We start from the raw sequence: 20,538 nt of genomic DNA on the forward strand, positions 1-20,538 counted from the left end.
CTCCATGTAAAGTTTATAGTAATCATGTACAAACAATTAATTATACTGACAGCTCAAGATATATTTAGACAAGTTTTGATATTTAAGCTGCTCAACAAAACCTATTCCTGTTGAAGTTATCAAGTCAACGTGGGTTCAAAGTGCAGACGTTCAGCTTTAATCTGAGCGATTCACGTTCACACTGGAAGTTGGGTGTAGAAGTCCCAGCTCTTTAGGAGACAGTTAACACTAAAGCTATCTCATGGCGGCTATTTCCTCATTAATTTCTCATTAATCAAGCAGGTAAAAGCTTGGAGCTGATTCCAGATGACCTCTAATCTGCTGCTGTGAAACTACAACATGCAGGGAGGGGATGAGAAGCAGAGCATCTTTAGGCAGAAGAAATCCAGCAGAGAGACGGTAGAACTGTTAGGAGTGAAGACCTGAACGGTTCTGATAGTGAGGGCAACAAACCAGGTCAGCTGGATAAGAAGCTCTGACACATATCACATACCATCACCTGTCAATCACCTGTCAGCAGCGAAAGTCCAGTTATCACAAAAAAATCTCCTTTGGATACAAGCTAAGTCCTGCTGCTGGGTAAAGTCTGGAGTCCAGGCTAGCTGTAGCTAACAGCTAACTCTGGAGGTTGAGCTAGCTTCAGCTAGACGCCCATGGATGATACCATGGATACCTCCATTTCAAACGTCAGTGTCCTCAAACGTCATCTATGTTAGCCTGGTTGCTAGCTAATATGTCCACCAGAAGCCAGCACAGAGTTCATCTCCCAGTTAAAACGTCAGTCTGAGACGGGGCCTGAATGTCCACCCTGTTCCCTACATTGTGCCCAATATAGTCCTCACGCCATTTGGTAGGGGTGTCCGAATGAAATGAATGAAATGAAAAATACTTTATTAATCCCCAAAGGGAAATTAAATATTGTAGTATATAATAATAATAACTAGAGGAGGTCTTGTTCCAGAGGCTGATGGCTGCTGGCAGGAATGATCTTCTGTATCTTTCAGTCTTACATCGGACCTGAAGAAGCCTCTCACTGAACACACTTTGTTGTTTCATCGCTGTGTTGTGGAGAGGGTGTGAAGAATCCTCCATCATCTTCATCAGCTTGTGCAGCATTCTTCTTTGGACAATCAGCTCCAGCGGCTCCAGAGTTACTCCAAGCACAGAAGCAGCTTTCTGGATCAGTTTGTTGATTCTCTTCAAGTCTCTGGTTCTGATGCTACTACCCCAGCAGATGCTGCAAAGCTGACTGCACTCTCCACAACAGACTTCTAGAAGATATGCAACATCTTGGTGCAGACGTTAAACCATCTCAGCTTCCTTAAGAAGTACAGTCTGCTCTGACCTTTCTTGTAGATGTAGTCAGTGTTGCATTTCCAGTCCAGTTTGTTGTCCAGCTGAACTCCAAGATACTTGTATTCCTCCACCACCTCCACCTCCTCTCCCAGGATGGAAACAGTGCTTTGTTTATTCTTCTTCCTCCTGAAGTCAACAATCATCTCTTTTGTTTTGCTGCTATTTAATATGAGATGATTGTCACCGCACCATTTAACAAACTGACTGACCAGTTCTCTGTACTCTGCTTCTTGTCCATCCCTGATACACCCCACAACTGCAGAGTCATCAGAGTATTTCTGCAGATGACAGGACTCAGAGTTGTACTGGAAGTCTGAGGTGTACAGAGTGAAGAGGAATGGCCAGAGTACAGTTCCTTGTGGTGCACCAGTGCTGCTGACCTCCATCTCAGACACACAACCTTTCAGTCTCACAAACTGGGGTCTGTTTGTGAGGTAGTCATAGATCCAGGTGGTTGTGGAGGTATCCACCTGGAATTTATGGAGCTTCTCACATAACAAAGCAGGCTGAATGGTATTAAAAGCACTGAGAAATGAAAGAACATGACCCTCAGAGTGCCGCCTGAATGGTCCAGATGAGAGTGTGCTCTCTGGAGCAGGTATATGATGGCATCTTCAACCCCAAGTCCATTACGATATGCAAACTGGAATGGGTCCTGAAAGGTGTTTACTTGCTTGTTGAGGTGAGCCAGTAAGAGTCTCTCCAGGACTTTCATGATGTGAGATGTCAGGGCAACTGGTCTGTAGTCACTTGGTTCAGCTGGTTGTGTTTTTTTAGGCACTGGAACAAGGCAGGAGGTTTTCCACAGCACTGGGACTCTATTTTGTCTCAGACTGGTGTTGAAAAGGTGCTGGAGAATCGGACATAGTTGTTCTGAGCAGGTCTTGAGAACTCTGGGACTGACACCATCTGGACCTGCAGCCTTGTTCTGGTTCAGTTTCTCAAGTTGCTTCATAACCTGATTGCAGAAGACAAACAAGGTGGAGGTCTCAGGATGTCCTGATGTGGAGGGAGATGAAGCTGTGTTCTGGTCCATGACTGAGCTGCAGGGTGACAGATTGGAGGCGTGACAGGAAAGCAGTGTGTTTATGGAGGGTGTGTGGTCTGTTGGGCTGGAGGTAGGGGGTGAACTGAACCTGTTGAAGAATATGTTCAGCTCATTAGCTCTGTCCAGACCTCCATCAGGCTGGTCCCCCTTTAACTTGAAGCCGGTGATCTTCTTCATTCCAGACCACACATCCCTCACGTATGTCCACCCTGTTCCCTACATAGGACCCAATATAGTCCTCACGCCATGTGGTAGGGATGTCCCAATGTCCAGAGACAGAGTTTTTATCCTTATTTGTTTTATAAATATGCAAAAAAGAAAGAATAAAATATTTAAAAAATACTTTTTCAGATGAGTTTAGACTGGATTTGGAGTGATGCTTGGTGGTTGCCATGGTGACAGCTGGTAGTCACGTGATCTGTGACAAGGAGAAAATAGCCAGCTTCATGTCTGAATCGCTGAATGAGCTCATCACGTAGCTGTGTGTACGAAACGAGGAGTTAGGGACTAGTGTGGACATCCAGACCCAGCCAGTAACAAACATGGAGACGATGGAGGGCATCATGATGACGTACATTCTCAAAAAGAGACAGAATAACAGGCAAGCTCTCTGAAAACCGAATTACACCTGTAACGGTGTGTTCAGACCAAACGCTGAACGCTCGATGCTGGTCACTAAACAGCCACTTTTGTGTCAGACGTCCAAAACACTCCCAATGCTCCTGCGGGGGAAAGGCGGAGCTTTTCTTCCGGTGAGTCTGAATGATGGTGGATTCAGTAGAGATATGACATGGTTTTATTTAATAAATAAAGCTAGAGAATGTTGTCGTAGGGCAGTGATAGTCACTGTTAATGCAACAAGAGCCGCACTCAGCAGAGAGCCGCCGCCGCCCCAAAACAAAGCGTTGCTAGGCAACGTATCCTGCTACGTTGCCAAATCAGTAACATTCAGCTTTTTAGCAAGGAATGGTTATCCTAAATATTGCACGGAGTAATCGCATCTCAGCCCCGTGTCTGGGTTCACCACAGGAATCCTCCAGGAGCTGCAAGCTGATCGATCAGATTGGTTGACGCTCTGCGTCGAGCGACCAAAGTTCAGCTTTGCCCATCTCTGGCTTTTGACATGAATTCCACGCGGAACGCCGACGCCCAAAACACGACTGAACCCACTGTAAGTAATCAGGATCAGTCTTTAGTGTGGAGCAGGGATCCTCAGTCCTGGTTGTCAGGGTTTGGTGTCCTGCAGGTGTTAGAACTGGCAGAAACTGGCAGAAACAGAAACTGGTGGTGACTGGCGGAAACTGACTGCAACTGACTGCAACTGACTGCAACGGGCGGAAACTGACTGCAACTGACTGCAACGGGCGGAAATTGGCGGAAACTGGCGGAAACTGGCAGAAACTGGCGGTGACTGGCGGAAACTGGCGGAAACTGGCAGAAACTGGTGGTGACTGGCGGAAACTGGCGGAAACTGGCAGAAACTGGCGGTGACTGGCGGAAACTGGCAGAAACTGGTGGTGACTGGCGGACACTGGCAGAAACTGGTGGTGACTGGCGGACACTGGCAGAAACTGGTGGTGACTGGCGGAAACTGGCAGAAACTGGTGGTGACTGGCGGAAACTGGCAGAAACTGGTGGTGACTGGCGGAAACTGGCAGAAACTGGTGGTGACTGCCGGAAACTGGCAGAAACTGGTGGTGACTGGCGGAAACTGGCAGAAACTGGCGGAAACTGGTGGTGACTGGCGGAAACTGGCAGAAACTGGTGGTGACTGGCGGAAACTGGCAGAAACTGGTGGTGACTGGCGGAAACTGGCAGAAACTGGCGGAAACTGGTGGTGACTGGCAGAAACTGGCAGAAACTGGCGGAAACTGGGAGAAACTGGCAGAAAATGGCAGAAACTGGTGGTGACTGGCGGAAACTGGCAGAAACTGGCAGAAACTGGCAGAAACTGGTGGTGTCTGGCGGAAACTGGCAGAAACTGGTGGTGACTGGCGGAAACTGGCGGAAACTGGCAGAAACTGGTGGTGACTGGTGGCAACTGGCAGAAACTGGTGGTGTCTGGCGGAAACTGGCAGAAACTGGTGGTGACTGGCGGAAACTGGCGGAAACTGGCAGAAACTGGTGGTGACTGGCGGAAACTGGCAGAAACTGGTGGTGACTGGTGGCAACTGGCAGAAACTGGTGGTGACTGGCGGAAACTGGCAGAAACTGGTGGTGACTGGCGGAAACTGGCAGAAACTGGTGGTGACTGGCGGAAACTGGCAGAAACTGGTGGTGACTGGCGGAAACTGGCAGAAACTGGTGGTGACTGGCGGAAACTGGCAGAAACTGGTGGTGACTGGCGGAAACTGGCAGAAACTGGTGGTGACTGGCGGAAACTGGCAGAAACTGGTGGTGACTGGCGGAAACTGGCAGAAACTGGCAGAGACTGGTGGTGACTGGCGGAGACTGGCGGAAACTGGCGGAAACTGGTGGTGACTGGCGGAAACTGGCAGAAACTGGTGGTGACTGGCGGAAACTGGCAGAAACTGGTGGTGACTGGCGGAAACTGGCAGAAACTGGTGGGGAATGGCGGAAACTGGCAGGAACTGGTGGTGACTGGCGGAAACTGGCACAAACTGGTGGTGACTGGCGGAAACTGGCAGAAACTGGTGGTGACTGGCGGAAACTGGCAGAAGCTGGCGGAAACTGGCAGAAACTGGCGGAAACTGGCAGAAACTGGTGGTGACTGGTGGAAACTGGCAGAAACTGGTGGTGACTGGCGGAAACTGACTGCAACTGGCGGCAACTGGCAAAAACTGGCAGGAGCAGAAACTGGCGGAAACTAGCAGAAACTGGCAGAAACTGGTGGTGACTGGCGGAAACTGGCAGAAACTGGTGGTGACTGGCGGAAACTGGCGGAAACTGGTGGTGACTGGCGGAAACTGGCGGAAACTGGCGGAAACTGGTGGTGACTGGCGGAAACTGGCGGAAACTGGCAGAAACTGGTGGTGACTGGCAGAAACTGGCAGAAACTGGCGGAAACTGGCAGAAACTGGCAGAAACTGGTGGTGACTGGCGGAAACTGGCAGAAACTGGTGGTGACTGGCGGAAACTGACTGCAACTGGCGGAAACTGGCAGAAACAGAAACTGGCAGAAACTGGCGGAAACTGGCGGAAACTGGCGGAAACTGGCGGAAACTGGTGGAAACTGGCAGAAACTGGCAGAAACTGGCAGAAACTGGCAGAAACTGGCGGTGACTGGCGGTGATTGGCGGAAACTGGCAGAAACTGGTGGTGACTGGCGAAAACTGACTGCAACTGACTGCAACTGACTGCAACGGGCGGAAACTGACTGCAACTGACTGCAACGGGCGGAAATTGGCGGAAACTGGCGGAAACTGGCAGAAACTGGCGGTGACTGGCGGAAACTGGCGGAAACTGGCAGAAACTGGTGGTGACTGGCGGAAACTGGCGGAAACTGGCAGAAACTGGCGGTGACTGGCGGAAACTGGCAGAAACTGGTGGTGACTGGCGGACACTGGCAGAAACTGGTGGTGACTGGCGGACACTGGCAGAAACTGGTGGTGACTGGCGGAAACTGGCAGAAACTGGTGGTGACTGGCGGAAACTGGCAGAAACTGGTGGTGACTGGCGGAAACTGGCAGAAACTGGTGGTGACTGCCGGAAACTGGCAGAAACTGGTGGTGACTGGCGGAAACTGGCAGAAACTGGCGGAAACTGGTGGTGACTGGCGGAAACTGGCAGAAACTGGTGGTGACTGGCGGAAACTGGCAGAAACTGGTGGTGACTGGCGGAAACTGGCAGAAACTGGCGGAAACTGGTGGTGACTGGCAGAAACTGGCAGAAACTGGCGGAAACTGGGAGAAACTGGCAGAAACTGGCAGAAACTGGTGGTGACTGGCGGAAACTGGCAGAAACTGGCAGAAACTGGCAGAAACTGGTGGTGTCTGGCGGAAACTGGCAGAAACTGGTGGTGACTGGCGGAAACTGGCGGAAACTGGCAGAAACTGGTGGTGACTGGTGGCAACTGGCAGAAACTGGTGGTGTCTGGCGGAAACTGGCAGAAACTGGTGGTGACTGGCGGAAACTGGCGGAAACTGGCAGAAACTGGTGGTGACTGGCGGAAACTGGCAGAAACTGGTGGTGACTGGTGGCAACTGGCAGAAACTGGTGGTGACTGGCGGAAACTGGCAGAAACTGGTGGTGACTGGCGGAAACTGGCAGAAACTGGTGGTGACTGGCGGAAACTGGCAGAAACTGGTGGTGACTGGCGGAAACTGGCAGAAACTGGTGGTGACTGGCGGAAACTGGCAGAAACTGGTGGTGACTGGCGGAAACTGGCAGAAACTGGTGGTGACTGGCGGAAACTGGCAGAAACTGGTGGTGACTGGCGGAAACTGGCAGAAACTGGCAGAGACTGGTGGTGACTGGCGGAGACTGGCGGAAACTGGCGGAAACTGGTGGTGACTGGCGGAAACTGGCAGAAACTGGTGGTGACTGGCGGAAACTGGCAGAAACTGGTGGTGACTGGCGGAAACTGGCAGAAACTGGTGGGGAATGGCGGAAACTGGCAGGAACTGGTGGTGACTGGCGGAAACTGGCACAAACTGGTGGTGACTGGCGGAAACTGGCAGAAACTGGTGGTGACTGGCGGAAACTGGCAGAAGCTGGCGGAAACTGGCAGAAACTGGCGGAAACTGGCAGAAACTGGTGGTGACTGGTGGAAACTGGCAGAAACTGGTGGTGACTGGCGGAAACTGACTGCAACTGGCGGCAACTGGCAAAAACTGGCAGGAGCAGAAACTGGCGGAAACTAGCAGAAACTGGCAGAAACTGGTGGTGACTGGCGGAAACTGGCAGAAACTGGTGGTGACTGGCGGAAACTGGCGGAAACTGGTGGTGACTGGCGGAAACTGGCGGAAACTGGCGGAAACTGGTGGTGACTGGCGGAAACTGGCGGAAACTGGCAGAAACTGGTGGTGACTGGCAGAAACTGGCAGAAACTGGCGGAAACTGGCAGAAACTGGCAGAAACTGGTGGTGACTGGCGGAAACTGGCAGAAACTGGTGGTGACTGGCGGAAACTGACTGCAACTGGCGGAAACTGGCAGAAACAGAAACTGGCAGAAACTGGCGGAAACTGGCGGAAACTGGCGGAAACTGGCGGAAACTGGTGGAAACTGGCAGAAACTGGCAGAAACTGGCAGAAACTGGCAGAAACTGGCGGTGACTGGCGGTGATTGGCGGAAACTGGCAGAAACTGGTGGTGACTGGCGAAAACTGGCAGAAACTGGTGGTGACTAGCGGAAACTGACTGCAACTGGCGGAAACTGGCAGAAACTGGCGGAAACTGGCAGAAACTGGCGGAAACTGGCGGAAACTGGCAGAAACTGGCAGAAACTGGCAGAAACTGGCAGAAACTGGTGGTGACTGGCGGACACTGGCAGAAACTGGTGGTGACTGGCGGAAACTGGCAGAAACTGGTGGTGACTGGCAGAAACTGGTGGTGACTGGCAGAAACTGGTGGTGACTGGCGGAAACTGGTGGTGACTGGCGGAAACTGGCAGAAACTGGTGGTGACTGGCGGAAACTGGCAGAAACTGGCAGAAACTGGTGGTGACTGGCGGAAACTGGCAGAAACTGGTGGTGACTGGCGGAAACTGGCAGAAACTGGCGGAAACTGGTGGTGACTGGCGGAAACTGGCAGAAACTGGCAGAAACTGGTGGTGACTGGCGGAAACTGGCAGAAACTGGTGGTGACTGGCGGAAACTGGCGGAAACTGGCAGAAACTGGCGGAAACTGGCAGAAACTGGCAGAAACTGGCAGAAACTGGAGGAAACTGGTGGTGACTGGCGGAAACTGGCAGAAACTGGCAGAAACTGGTGGTGTCTGGCGGAAACTGGCAGAAACTGGTGGTGACTGGCAGAAACTGGCGGAAACTGGCAGAAACTGGTGGTGACTGGTGGCAACTGGCAGAAACTGGCAGAAACTGGTGGTGTCTGGCGGAAACTGGCAGAAACTGGTGGTGACTGGCGGAAACTGGCGGAAACTGGCAGAAACTGGTGGTGACTGGCGGAAACTGGCAGAAACTGGTGGTGACTGGTGGCAACTGGCAGAAACTGGTGGTGACTGGTGGCAACTGGCAGAAACTGGTGGTGACTGGCGGAAACTGGCAGAAACTGGTGGTGACTGCCGGAAACTGGCAGAAACTGGTGGTGACTGGCGGAAACTGGCAGAAACTGGTGGTGACTGGCGGAAACTGGCAGACACTGGTGGTGACTGGCGGAAACTGGCAGAAACTGGTGGTGACTGGCGGAAACTGGCAGAAACTGGTGGTGACTGGCGGAAACTGGCAGAAACTGGTGGTGACTGGCGGAAACTGGTAGAAACTGGCAGAAACTGGTGGTGACTGGCGGAAACTGGCAGAAACTGGTGGTGACTGGCGGAAACTGGCAGAAACTGGTGGTGACTGGCGGAAACTGGCAGAAACTGGTGGTGACTGGCGGAAACTGGCAGAAACTGGTGGTGACTGGCGGAAACTGGCACAAACTGGCAGAAACTGGTGGTGACTGGCGGAAACTGGCAGAAACTGGTGGTGACTGGCGGAAACTGGCAGAAACTGGTGGGGAATGGCGGAAACTGGCAGGAACTGGTGGTGACTGGCGGAAACTGGCGGAAACTGGCAGAAACTGGTGGTGACTGGCGGAAACTGGCAGAAACTGGTGGTGACTGGCGGAAACTGGCAGAAACTGGCGGCAACTGGCAAAAACTGGTGGTGACTGGCGGAAACTGGCGGAAACTGGTGGTGACTGGCGGAGACTGGCGGAAACTGGCGGAAACTGGTGGTGACTGGCGGAAACTGGCAGAAACTGGTGGTGACTGGCGGAAACTGGCAGAAACTGGTGGTGACTGGCGGAAACTGGCAGAAACTGGCAGAAACTGGTGGTGACTGGCAGAAACTGGCAGAAACTGGTGGTGACTGGCGGAAACTGGCAGAAACTGGTGGGGAATGGCGGAAACTGGCAGGAACTGGTGGTGACTGGCGGAAACTGGCACAAACTGGTGGTGACTGGCGGAAACTGGCAGAAACTGGTGGTGACTGGCGGAAACTGGCAGAAGCTGGCGGAAACTGGCAGAAACTGGCGGAAACTGGTGGTGACTGGCGGAAACTGGCGGAAACTGGCAGAAACTGGTGGTGACTGGCGGAACCTGGCAGAAACTGGCGGAAACTGGCGGAAACTGGCAGAAACTGGCAGAAACTGGCAGAAACTGGAGGAAACTGGAGGAAACTGGAGGAAACTGGAGGAAACTGGAGGAAACTGGTGGTGACTGGCGGAAACTGGCAGAAACTGGCAGAAACTGGTGGTGTCTGGCGGAAACTGGCAGAAACTGGTGGTGACTGGTGGCAACTGGCAGAAACTGGTGGTGTCTGGCGGAAACTGGCAGAAACTGGTGGTGACTGGCGGAAACTGGCAGAAACTGGCAGAAACTGGTGGTGTCTGGCGGAAACTGGCAGAAACTGGTGGTGACTGGCGGAAACTGGCGGAAACTGGCAGAAACTGGTGGTGACTGGCGGAAACTGGCAGAAACTGGTGGTGACTGGCGGAAACTGGAGGAAACTGGAGGAAACTGGAGGAAACTGGAGGAAACTGGAGGAAACTGGTGGTGACTGGCGGAAACTGGCAGAAACTGGCAGAAACTGGTGGTGTCTGGCGGAAACTGGCAGAAACTGGTGGTGACTGGTGGCAACTGGCAGAAACTGGTGGTGTCTGGCGGAAACTGGCAGAAACTGGTGGTGACTGGCGGAAACTGGCAGAAACTGGCAGAAACTGGTGGTGTCTGGCGGAAACTGGCAGAAACTGGTGGTGACTGGCGGAAACTGGCGGAAACTGGCAGAAACTGGTGGTGACTGGCGGAAACTGGCAGAAACTGGTGGTGACTGGTGGCAACTGGCAGAAACTGGTGGTGACTGGTGGCAACTGGTAGAAACTGGTGGTGACTGGTGGCAACTGGCAGAAACTGGTGGTGACTGGCGGAAACTGGCAGAAACTGGTGGTGACTGGCGGCAACTGGCAGAAACTGGTGGTGACTGGCGGAAACTGGCAGAAACTGGTGGTGACTGGCGGAAACTGGCAGAAACTGGCGGTGACTGGCGGAAACTGGCAGAAACTGGCGGTGACTGGCGGTGACTGGCGGAAACTGGCAGAAACTGGTGGTGACTGGCGGAAACTGGCAGAAACTGGCAGAAACTGGCAGAAACTGGTGGTGACTGGCGGAAACTGGCAGAAACTGGTGGTGACTGGCGGAAACTGGCAGAAACTGGTGGTGACTGGCGGAAACTGGCAGAAACTGGTGGTGACTGGCGGAAACTGGTAGAAACTGGCAGAAACTGGTGGTGACTGGCGGAAACTGGCAGAAACTGGTGGTGACTGGCGGAAACTGGCGGAAACTGGCAGAAACTGGTGGTGACTGGCGGAAACTGACTGCAACTGGCGGCAACTGGCAAAAACTGGCAGGAGCAGAAACTGGCGGAAACTGGCAGAAACTGGTGGTGACTGGCGGAAACTGGCAGAAACTGGTGGTGACTGGCGGAAACTGGCAGAAACTGGTGGTGACTGGCGGAGACTGGCGGAAACTGGCGGAAACTGGTGGTGACTGGCGGAAACTGGCAGAAACTGGTGGTGACTGGCGGAAACTGGCAGAAACTGGTGGTGACTGGTGGCAACTGGCAGAAACTGGCAGAAACTGGTGGTGACTGGCGGAAACTGGCAGAAACTGGTGGTGACTGGCGGAAACTGGCGGAAACTGGCAGAAACTGGCGGAAACTGGCAGAAACTGGCAGAAACTGGAGGAAACTGGTGGCAACTGGTAGAAACTGGTGGTGACTGGTGGCAACTGGCAGAAACTGGTGGTGACTGGCGGAAACTGGCAGAAACTGGTGGTGACTGGCGGCAACTGGCAGAAACTGGTGGTGACTGGCGGAAACTGGCAGAAACTGGTGGTGACTGGCGGAAACTGGCAGAAACTGGCGGTGACTGGCGGAAACTGGCAGAAACTGGCGGTGACTGGCGGTGACTGGCGGAAACTGGCAGAAACTGGTGGTGACTGGCGGAAACTGGCAGAAACTGGCAGAAACTGGCAGAAACTGGTGGTGACTGGCGGAAACTGGCAGAAACTGGTGGTGACTGGCGGAAACTGGCAGAAACTGGTGGTGACTGGCGGAAACTGGCAGAAACTGGTGGTGACTGGCGGAAACTGGTAGAAACTGGCAGAAACTGGTGGTGACTGGCGGAAACTGGCAGAAACTGGTGGTGACTGGCGGAAACTGGCAGAAACTGGCAGAAACTGGTGGTGACTGGCGGAAACTGGCAGAAACTGGTGGTGACTGGCGGAAACTGGCAGAAACTGGTGGGGAATGGCGGAAACTGGCAGGAACTGGTGGTGACTGGCGGAAACTGGCGGAAACTGGCAGAAACTGGTGGTGACAGGCGGAAACTGGCAGAAACTGGTGGTGACTGGCGGAAACTGGCAGAAACTGGCGGAAACTGGCAGAAACTGGTGGTGACTGGCGGAAACTGACTGCAACTGGCGGCAACTGGCAAAAACTGGCAGGAGCAGAAACTGGCGGAAACTGGCAGAAACTGGTGGTGACTGGCGGAAACTGGCAGAAACTGGTGGTGACTGGCGGAAACTGGCAGAAACTGGTGGTGACTGGCGGAGACTGGCGGAAACTGGCGGAAACTGGTGGTGACTGGCGGAAACTGGCAGAAACTGGTGGTGACTGGCGGAAACTGGCAGAAACTGGTGGTGACTGGTGGCAACTGGCAGAAACTGGCAGAAACTGGTGGTGACTGGCGGAAACTGGCAGAAACTGGTGGTGACTGGCGGAAACTGGCGGAAACTGGCAGAAACTGGCGGAAACTGGCAGAAACTGGCAGAAACTGGAGGAAACTGGTGGTGACTGGCGGAAACTGGCAGAAACTGGCAGAAACTGGTGGTGTCTGGCGGAAACTGGCAGAAACTGGTGGTGACTGGCAGAAACTGGCGGAAACTGGCAGAAACTGGTGGTGACTGGTGGCAACTGGCAGAAACTGGCAGAAACTGGTGGTGTCTGGCGGAAACTGGCAGAAACTGGTGGTGACTGGCGGAAACTGGCGGAAACTGGCAGAAACTGGTGGTGACTGGCGGAAACTGGCAGAAACTGGTGGTGACTGGTGGCAACTGGCAGAAACTGGTGGTGACTGGTGGCAACTGGCAGAAACTGGTGGTGACTGGCGGAAACTGGCAGAAACTGGTGGTGACTGCCGGAAACTGGCAGAAACTGGTGGTGACTGGCGGAAACTGGCAGAAACTGGTGGTGACTGGCGGAAACTGGCAGACACTGGTGGTGACTGGCGGAAACTGGCAGAAACTGGTGGTGACTGGCGGAAACTGGCAGAAACTGGTGGTGACTGGCGGAAACTGGCAGAAACTGGTGGTGACTGGCGGAAACTGGTAGAAACTGGCAGAAACTGGTGGTGACTGGCGGAAACTGGCAGAAACTGGTGGTGACTGGCGGAAACTGGCAGAAACTGGTGGTGACTGGCGGAAACTGGCAGAAACTGGTGGTGACTGGCGGAAACTGGCAGAAACTGGTGGTGACTGGCGGAAACTGGCACAAACTGGCAGAAACTGGTGGTGACTGGCGGAAACTGGCAGAAACTGGTGGTGACTGGCGGAAACTGGCAGAAACTGGTGGGGAATGGCGGAAACTGGCAGGAACTGGTGGTGACTGGCGGAAACTGGCGGAAACTGGCAGAAACTGGTGGTGACTGGCGGAAACTGGCAGAAACTGGTGGTGACTGGCGGAAACTGGCAGAAACTGACGGCAACTGGCAAAAACTGGTGGTGACTGGCGGAAACTGGCGGAAACTGGTGGTGACTGGCGGAGACTGGCGGAAACTGGCGGAAACTGGTGGTGACTGGCGGAAACTGGCAGAAACTGGTGGTGACTGGCGGAAACTGGCAGAAACTGGCAGAAACTGGTGGTGACTGGCGGAAACTGGCAGAAACTGGCAGAAACTGGTGGTGACTGGCAGAAACTGGCAGAAACTGGTGGTGACTGGCGGAAACTGGCAGAAACTGGTGGGGAATGGCGGAAACTGGCAGGAACTGGTGGTGACTGGCGGAAACTGGCACAAACTGGTGGTGACTGGCGGAAACTGGCAGAAACTGGTGGTGACTGGCGGAAACTGGCAGAAGCTGGCGGAAACTGGCAGAAACTGGCGGAAACTGGTGGTGACTGGCGGAAACTGGCGGAAACTGGCAGAAACTGGTGGTGACTGGCGGAACCTGGCGGAAACTGGCAGAAACTGGCGGAAACTGGCGGAAACTGGCAGAAACTGGCAGAAACTGGCAGAAACTGGAGGAAACTGGAGGAAACTGGAGGAAACTGGAGGAAACTGGTGGTGACTGGCGGAAACTGGCAGAAACTGGCAGAAACTGGTGGTGTCTGGCGGAAACTGGCAGAAACTGGTGGTGACTGGTGGCAACTGGCAGAAACTGGTGGTGTCTGGCGGAAACTGGCAGAAACTGGTGGTGACTGGCGGAAACTGGCAGAAACTGGCAGAAACTGGTGGTGTCTGGCGGAAACTGGCAGAAACTGGTGGTGACTGGCGGAAACTGGCGGAAACTGGCAGAAACTGGTGGTGACTGGCGGAAACTGGCAGAAACTGGTGGTGACTGGTGGCAACTGGCAGAAACTGGTGGTGACTGGTGGCAACTGGCAGAAACTGGTGGTGACTGGTGGCAACTGGCAGAAACTGGTGGTGACTGGCGGAAACTGGCAGAAACTGGTGGTGACTGGCGGCAACTGGCAGAAACTGGTGGTGACTGGCGGAAACTGGCAGAAACTGGTGGTGACTGGCGGAAACTGGCAGAAACTGGCGGTGACTGGCGGAAACTGGCAGAAACTGGCGGTGACTGGCGGTGACTGGCGGAAACTGGCAGAAACTGGTGGTGACTGGCGGAAACTGGCAGAAACTGGCAGAAACTGGCAGAAACTGGTGGTGACTGGCGGAAACTGGCAGAAACTGGTGGTGACTGGCGGAAACTGGCAGAAACTGGTGGTGACTGGCGGAAACTGGCAGAAACTGGTGGTGACTGGCGGAAACTGGTAGAAACTGGCAGAAACTGGTGGTGACTGGCGGAAACTGGCAGAAACTGGTGGTGACTGGCGGAAACTGGCAGAAACTGGCAGAAACTGGTGGTGACTGGCGGAAACTGGCAGAAACTGGTGGTGACTGGCGGAAACTGGCAGAAACTGGTGGGGAATGGCGGAAACTGGCAGGAACTGGTGGTGACTGGCGGAAACTGGCGGAAACTGGCAGAAACTGGTGGTGACAGGCGGAAACTGGCAGAAACTGGTGGTGACTGGCGGAAACTGGCAGAAACTGGCGGAAACTGGCAGAAACTGGTGGTGACTGGCGGAAACTGACTGCAACTGGCGGCAACTGGCAAAAACTGGCAGGAGCAGAAACTGGCGGAAACTGGCAGAAACTGGTGGTGACTGGCGGAAACTGGCAGAAACTGGTGGTGACTGGCGGAAACTGGCAGAAACTGGTGGTGACTGGCGGAGACTGGCGGAAACTGGCGGAAACTGGTGGTGACTGGCGGAAACTGGCGGAAACTGGCAGAAACTGGTGGTGACTGGCGGAAACTGGCAGAAACTGGTGGTGACTGGTGGCAACTGGCAGAAACTGGCAGAAACTGGTGGTGTCTGGCGGAAACTGGCAGAAACTGGTGGTGACTGGCGGAAACTGGCGGAAACTGGCAGAAACTGGTGGTGACTGGCGGAAACTGGCAGAAACTGGTGGTGACTGGTGGCAACTGGCAGAAACTGGTGGTGACTGGTGGCAACTGGCAGAAACTGGTGGTGACTGGCGGAAACTGGCAGAAACTGGTGGTGACTGCCGGAAACTGGCAGAAACTGGTGGTGACTGGCGGAAACTGGCAGAAACTGGTGGTGACTGGCGGAAACTGGCAGACACTGGTGGTGACTGGCGGAAACTGGCAGAAACTGGTGGTGACTGGCGGAAACTGGCAGAAACTGGTGGTGACTGGCGGAAACTGGCAGAAACTGGTGGTGACTGGCGGAAACTGGTAGAAACTGGCAGAAACTGGTGGTGACTGGCGGAAACTGGCAGAAACTGGTGGTGACTGGCGGAAACTGGCAGAAACTGGTGGTGACTGGCGGAAACTGGCAGAAACTGGTGGTGACTGGCGGAAACTGGCAGAAACTGGTGGTGACTGGCGGAAACTGGCACAAACTGGCAGAAACTGGTGGTGACTGGCGGAAACTGGCAGAAACTGGTGGTGACTGGCGGAAACTGGCAGAAACTGGTGGGGAATGGCGGAAACTGGCAGGAACTGGTGGTGACTGGCGGAAACTGGCGGAAACTGGCAGAAACTGGTGGTGACTGGCGGAAACTGGCAGAAACTGGTGGTGACTGGCGGAAACTGGCAGAAACTGGCGGAAACTGGCAGAAACTGGTGGTGACTGGCGGAAACTGACTGCAACTGGCGGCAACTGGCAAAAACTGGTGGTGACTGGCGGAAACTGGCGGAAACTGGTGGTGACTGGCGGAGACTGGCGGAAACTGGTGGTGACTGGCGGAAACTGGCAGAAACTGGTGGTGACTGGCGGAAACTGGCAGAAACTGGCAGAAACTGGTGGTGACTGGCGGAAACTGGCAGAAACTGGCAGAAACTGGTGGTGACTGGCAGAAACTGGCAGAAACTGGTGGTGACTGGCGGAAACTGGCAGAAACTGGTGGGGAATGGCGGAAACTGGCAGGAACTGGTGGTGACTGGCGGAAACTGGCACAAACTGGTGGTGACTGGCGGAAACTGGCAGAAACTGGTGGTGACTGGCGGAAACTGGCAGAAGCTGGCGGAAACTGGCAGAAACTGGCGGAAACTGGTGGTGACTGGCGGAAACTGGCGGAAACTGGCAGAAACTGGTGGTGACTGGCGGAACCTGGCGGAAACTGGCAGAAACTGGCGGAAACTGGCGGAAACTGGCAGAAACTGGCAGAAACTGGCAGAAACTGGAGGAAACTGGAGGAAACTGGAGGAAACTGGTGGTGACTGGCGGAAACTGGCAGAAACTGGCAGAAACTGGTGGTGTCTGGCGGAAACTGGCAGAAACTGGTGGTGACTGGTGGCAACTGGCAGAAACTGGTGGTGTCTGGCGGAAACTGGCAGAAACTGGTGGTGACTGGCGGAAACTGGCAGAAACTGGCAGAAACTGGTGGTGTCTGGCGGAAACTGGCAGAAACTGGTGGTGACTGGCGGAAACTGGCGGAAACTGGCAGAAACTGGTGGTGACTGGCGGAAACTGGCAGAAACTGGTGGTGACTGGTGGCAACTGGCAGAAACTGGTGGTGACTGGTGGCAACTGGCAGAAACTGGTGGTGACTGGTGGCAACTGGCAGAAACTGGTGGTGACTGGCGGAAACTGGCAGAAACTGGTGGTGACTGGCGGCAACTGGCAGAAACTGGTGGTGACTGGCGGAAACTGGCAGAAACTGGTGGTGACTGGCGGAAACTGGCAGAAACTGGCGGTGACTGGCGGAAACTGGCAGAAACTGGCGGTGACTGGCGGTGACTGGCGGAAACTGGCAGAAACTGGTGGTGACTGGCGGAAACTGGCAGAAACTGGCAGAAACTGGCAGAAACTGGTGGTGACTGGCGGAAACTGGCAGAAACTGGTGGTGACTGGCGGAAACTGGCAGAAACTGGTGGTGACTGGCGGAAACTGGCAGAAACTGGTGGTGACTGGCGGAAACTGGTAGAAACTGGCAGAAACTGGTGGTGACTGGCGGAAACTGGCAGAAACTGGTGGTGACTGGCGGAAACTGGCAGAAACTGGTGGTGACTGGCGGAAACTGGCAGAAACTGGCAGAAACTGGTGGTGACTGGCGGAAACTGGCAGAAACTGGTGGTGACTGGCGGAAACTGGCAGAAACTGGTGGGGAATGGCGGAAACTGGCAGGAACTGGTGGTGACTGGCGGAAACTGGCGGAAACTGGCAGAAACTGGTGGTGACTGGCGGAAACTGGCAGAAACTGGCAGAAACTGGTGGTGACAGGCGGAAACTGGCAGAAACTGGTGGTGACTGGCGGAAACTGGCAGAAACTGGCGGAAACTGGCAGAAACTGGTGGTGACTGGCGGAAACTGACTGCAACTGGCGGCAACTGGCAAAAACTGGCAGGAGCAGAAACTGGCGGAAACTGGCAGAAACTGGTGGTGACTGGCGGAAACTGGCAGAAACTGGTGGTGACTGGCGGAAACTGGCAGAAACTGGTGGTGACTGGCGGAGACTGGCGGAAACTGGCGGAAACTGGTGGTGACTGGCGGAAACTGGCAGAAACTGGTGGTGACTGGCGGAAACTGGCAGAAACTGGTGGTGACTGGCGGAAACTGGTGGTGACTGGCAGAAACTGGCAGAAACTGGTGGTGACTGGCGGAAACTGGCAGAAACTGGTGGGGAATGGCGGAAACTGGCAGGAACTGGTGGTGACTGGCGGAAACTGGCACAAACTGGTGGTGACTGGCGGAAACTGGCAGAAACTGGTGGTGACTGGCGGAAACTGGCAGAAGCTGGCGGAAACTGGCAGAAACTGGCAGAAACTGGCGGAAACTGGCAGAAACTGGTGGTGACTGGTGGAAACTGGTGGTGACTGGCGGCAACTGGCAAAAACTGGCAGGAGCAGAGACTGGCGGAAACTAGCAGAAACTGGCAGAAACTGGTGGTGACTGGCGGAAACTGGCAGAAACTGGTGGTGACTGGCGGAAACTGGCAGAAACTGGTGGTGACTGGCGGAAACTGGCAGAAACTGGTGGTGACTGGCGGAAACTGGCGGAAACTGGCTGTGACTGGCGGAAACTGGCGGAAACTGGTGGTGACTGGCGGAAACTGGCGGAAACTGGCGGAAACTGGCAGAAACTGGTGGTGTCTGGCAGAAACTGGCGGAAACTGGCAGAAACTGGTGGTGACTGGCGGAAACTGGCAGAAACTGGTGGTGACTGGCGGAAACTGACTGCAACTGGCGGAAACTGGCAGAAACAGAAACTGGTAGAAACTGGCAGAAACTGGCAGAAACTGGCGGAAACTGGCGGAAACTGGCGGAAACTGGCGGAAACTGGCGGAAACTGGTGGAAACTGGTGGAAACTGGCGGAAACTGGTGGAAACTGGCAGAAACTGGCAGAAACTGGCAGAAACTGGCAGAAACTGGCAGAAACTGGCGGTGACTGGCGGTGACTGGCGGTGATTGGCGGAAACTGGCAGAAACTGGTGGTGACTGGCGGAAACTGGCAGAAACTGGTGGTGACTAGCGGAAACTGACTGCAACTGGCGGAAACTGGCAGAAACTGGCGGAAACTGGCAGAAACTGGAGGAAACTGGGAGAAACTGGCAAAACTGGCAGAAACTGGTGGTGACTGGCGGAAACTGGCGGAAACTGGCAGAAACTGGTGGTGACTGGCGGACACTGGCAGAAACTGGTGGTGACTGGCGGACACTGGCAGAAACTGGTGGTGACTGGCGGAAACTGGCAGAAACTGGTGGTGACTGGCAGAAACTGGTGGTGACTGGCAGAAACTGGTGGTGACTGGCAGAAACTGGTGGTGACTGGCAGAAACTGGTGGTGACTGGCAGAAACTGGTGGTGACTGGCGGAAACTGGCAGAAACTGGTGGTGACTGGCGGAAACTGGCAGAAACTGGTGGTGACTGGCGGAAACTGGCAGAAACTGGTGGTGACTGGCGGAAACTGGCAGAAACTGGCGGAAACTGGTGGTGACTGGCGGAAACTGGCAGAAACTGGCAGAAACTGGTGGTGACTGGCGGAAACTGGCAGAAACTGGTGGTGACTGGCGGAAACTGGCGGAAACTGGCAGAAACTGGTGGTGACTGGCAGAAACTGGCGGAAACTGGCAGAAACTGGCAGAAACTGGCAGAAACTGGCAGAAACTGGCAGAAACTGGCAGAAACTGGCGGTGACTGGCGGTGATTGGCGGAAACTGGCAGAAACTGGTGGTGACTGGCGAAAACTGGCAGAAACTGGTGGTGACTAGCGGAAACTGACTGCAACTGGCGGAAACTGGCAGAAACTGGCAGAAACTGGCGGAAACTGGCGGAAACTGGCAGAAACTGGCAGAAACTGGCAGAAACTGGCAGAAACTGGCAGAAACTGGTGGTGACTGGCGGAAACTGGCGGAAACTGGCAGAAACTGGCAGAAACTGGTGGTGACTGGCGGACACTGGCAGAAACTGGTGGTGACTGGCAGAAACTGGCAGAAACTGGTGGTGACTGGCAGAAACTGGTGGTGACTGGCAGAAACTGGTGGTGACTGGCGGAAACTGGTGGTGACTGGCGGAAACTGGCAGAAACTGGTGGTGACTGGCGGAAACTGGCAGAAACTGGCAGAAACTGGTGGTGACTGGCGGAAACTGGCAGAAACTGGTGGTGACTGGCGGAAACTGGCAGAAACTGGCGGAAACTGGTGGTGACTGGCGGAAACTGGCAGAAACTGGCAGAAACTGGTGGTGACTGGCGCAAACTGGCAGAAACTGGTGGTGACTGGCGGAAACTGGCGGAAACTGGCAGAAACTGGCGGAAACTGGCAGAAACTGGCAGAAACTGGCAGAAACTGGAGGAAACTGGAGGAAACTGGTGGTGACTGGCGGAAACTGGCAGAAACTGGTGGTGACTGGCAGAAACTGGTGGTGACTGGCGGAAACTGGCAGAAACTGGTGGTGACTGGCGGAAACTGGCAGAAACTGCTGGTGACTGGCGGAAACTGGCAGAAACTGGTGGTGACTGGCGGAAACTGGCAGAAACTGGCGGAAACTGGTGGTGACTGGCGGAAACTGGCAGAAACTGGCAGAAACTGGTGGTGACTGGCGGAAACTGGCAGAAACTGGTGGTGACTGGCGGAAACTGGCGGAAACTGGCAGAAACTGGTGGTGACTGGCAGAAACTGGCGGAAACTGGCAGAAACTGGCAGAAACTGGCAGAAACTGGCAGAAACTGGCGGTGACTGGCGGTGATTGGCGGAAAGTGGCAGAAACTGGTGGTGACTGG

General features: G+C 54.6%; 1 protein-coding gene across 2 annotated transcripts in view; it reads right to left on the bottom strand.

The window, feature by feature from the left end:
* The window catches only part of ubxn4 (UBX domain protein 4), a 131,031-nt gene that overhangs the window by 81,273 nt on the left and 29,220 nt on the right, over positions 1–20,538 (bottom strand). The gene's annotated exons all lie outside the window — the stretch shown is intronic.

The sequence above is a fragment of the Telmatherina bonti genome (assembly GCF_933228915.1).
Source record: "Telmatherina bonti genome assembly, chromosome: 15".
In the NCBI taxonomy this organism is placed as follows: domain Eukaryota; kingdom Metazoa; phylum Chordata; class Actinopteri; order Atheriniformes; family Telmatherinidae; genus Telmatherina; species Telmatherina bonti.